This window comes from Aristolochia californica, unplaced genomic scaffold (assembly GCF_029961685.1).
Source record: "Aristolochia californica isolate CCGP_79_NKW_82.1479 unplaced genomic scaffold, dmAriCali1.0.hap1 SCAF_40, whole genome shotgun sequence".
NCBI classification, from domain to species: domain Eukaryota; kingdom Viridiplantae; phylum Streptophyta; class Magnoliopsida; order Piperales; family Aristolochiaceae; genus Aristolochia; species Aristolochia californica.
In genome coordinates, this window is record NW_027182104.1 from 152,501 (window position 1) to 155,000 (window position 2,500).

A 2,500-nucleotide genomic window follows, 5' to 3' on the forward strand; every position below is an offset into this window, starting at 1 on the left:
GGGCGCCCAGGCGGAAAAGAGGCGCCCTGGCGTAGGCGCCCAGGCGCCAAAAGAGGCGCCAGGCGGAAAAGAGGCGCCCTGGCGTAGGCGCCCAGGCGCCAAAAGAGGCGCCAGGCGAAAAGGCGCCAGGGCGCCCAGGCGGAAAAGAGGCGCCCAGGCGGAATGGCGCCAGGGCGCCCAGGCGGAAAAGAGGCGCCCAGGCGAAAAAGAGGCGCCCAGGCGGAAAAGAGGCGCCCTGGCGTAGGCGCCCAGGCGCCAAAAGAGGCGCCAGGCGAAAAGGCGCCAGGGCGCCCAGGCGGAAAAGAGGCGCCCAGGCGGAATGGCGCCAGGGCGCCCAGGCGGAAAAGAGGCGCCCAGGCGAAAAAGAGGCGCCCAGGCGGAAAGGCGCCAGGGCGCCCAGGCGGAAAAGAGGCGCCCTGGCGTAGGCGCCCATGCGCCAAAAGAGGCACCCAGGCGAAAAGGCGCCAGGGCGCCCAGGCGGAAAAGAGGCGCCCAGGCGGAATGGCGCCAGGGCACCCAGGCGGAAAAGAGGCGCCCAGGCGGAAAAGAGGCGCCCTGGCGTAGGCGCCCAGGCGCCAAAAGAGGCGCCAGGCGAAAAGGCGCCAGGGCCCCCAGGCGGAAAAGAGGCGCCCAGGCGAAAAAGAGGCGCCCTGGCGGAAAAGAGGCGCCCTGGCGTAGGCACCCAGGCGCCAAAAGAGGCACCCAGGCGAAAAGGCGCCAGGGCGCCCAGGCGGAAAAGAGGCGCCCAGGCGGAATGGCGCCAGGGCACCCAGGCGGAAAAGAGGCGCCCAGGCGAAAAAGAGGCGCCCAGGCGGAAAAGAGGCGCCCTGGCGTAGGCGCCCAGGCGCCAAAAGTGGCGCCCAGGCGAAAAGGCGCCAGGGCGCCCAGGCGAAGAGGCGCCAGGGCGCCCAGGTGGGAAAGAGGCGCCCAGGCGAAAAGGCGCCAGGGCGCCCAGGCAGAAAAGAGGCGCCCAGGCGAAAAAGAGGCGCCCAGGCAGAAAGGCGCCATGGCGCCCAGGCGGAAAAGAGGCGCCCTGGCCAGGCGGAAAAGAGGCGCCCAGGCGGAAAAGAGGTGCCCAGGCGAAAAAGAGTCGCCCAGGCCGAAAGGCGCCATGGCGCCCAGGCGGAAAAGAGGCGCCCACGCGAAAAGGCGCCAGGGCGCCAAGGCGGAAAACAGGCGCCCAGGCGGAAAGGTGCCAGGGCGCCCAGGCGGAAAAGAGGCGCCCAGGCGCGTGGGGGGCAAGGCGCCAGGCGCCAGGCACGCGCGGAGGCAAGGCGCCAGGCGCAAGGCGCCACGCGCGCGCGCGCGTGGGGGGCGAGGCGCCAGGCGCCAGGCGCCGGGCGCGCGTGGGGGGCAAGGCGCCAGGCGCCGGGCGCGCGCGCGTGGGGCGCCAGGCGCCTGGCGGGTGGGCGCCCCCAGGAAGGGGTGCTGGCGCGCGATGGGGTTGCGCCCGTACGGACCGTGTGACAGTACAGACACTTTGGCGAAACCTCCTGCCCGAAGCGATTTTAGGCGTTCGGCTAGGTAGGTGACCCGGTTTTTTTCGCGTTTCTCGGCCGCTAGCCCCTTTTTTCGCGTTTTCGTGCGCGCGCCCCTCTTGACCTCGCACGCGCGCCGCGCGTCGCGTCCTTGTCCTTGTCCGCGTCCGCGTTCGCGCGTGTCGGCGATCACGGGCCCCGTGCATGGCTCGTCTCTGTGGACCATCGCCCCGCTCTTGTCCCTCTTTCGTGTTTGTGTGGCGCCCCGCCCCGTGCACCATTGCCGGCTGGCAGCAAGGTGCCTAGCCCCCCTTGCCGCCAGGCCTGTCCACCCCAAGGTGCTAAAGCCGCCAGGCACCCGTGCCGCCGAACCGTGCGTCCGTAAGCCGCTGCACGTGCGGCGGCCGGCCATGCCCGTGCTATTGACCCTGTGTGACAGTACAGACACTTTGGCGAAACCTCCTGGCCGACGGGGTTTTTGCGCCCACCTAGGTAGGGCGACCCCTTTTTTTTCGTGTCGCCTGTCCGTGTGTCCCTTTTTCGCCTTTTTCGGGTTCGTGTTTTCGTGTGCCGCCAAAAGCAAGCCCTGCGCTCGTCCCGTCCCGCTTGACCCGTGCATCCGCCGGTGCTGGCCTGCAAAATGCCTGTGAGCGACGCACGTGACCAGCAGCCCAGGCGAGTGTGCACGGGTGGCAGGCGAAACGGGCGTGCGTGTCGCCAGTGTGTATGTCCCTTTTTCGCCTTTTTCGGGTTCGTGTTTTCGTGTGCCGCCAAAAGCAAGCCCTGCGCTCGTCCCGTCCCGCTTGACCCGTGCATCCGCCGGTGCTGGCCTGCAAAATGCCTATGAGCGACGCATGTGACCAGCAGCCCAGGCGAGTGTGCATGGGTGGCAGGCGAAACGGGCGCGCGTGTCGCCAGTGCGTATGTCCCTTTTTCGGGTTCGTGTTTTCGTGTGCCACCAAAAGCAAGCCTTGCGCTCGTCCCGTCCCGCTTGACCCGTGCATCCGCCGGTGCTGGCCTGC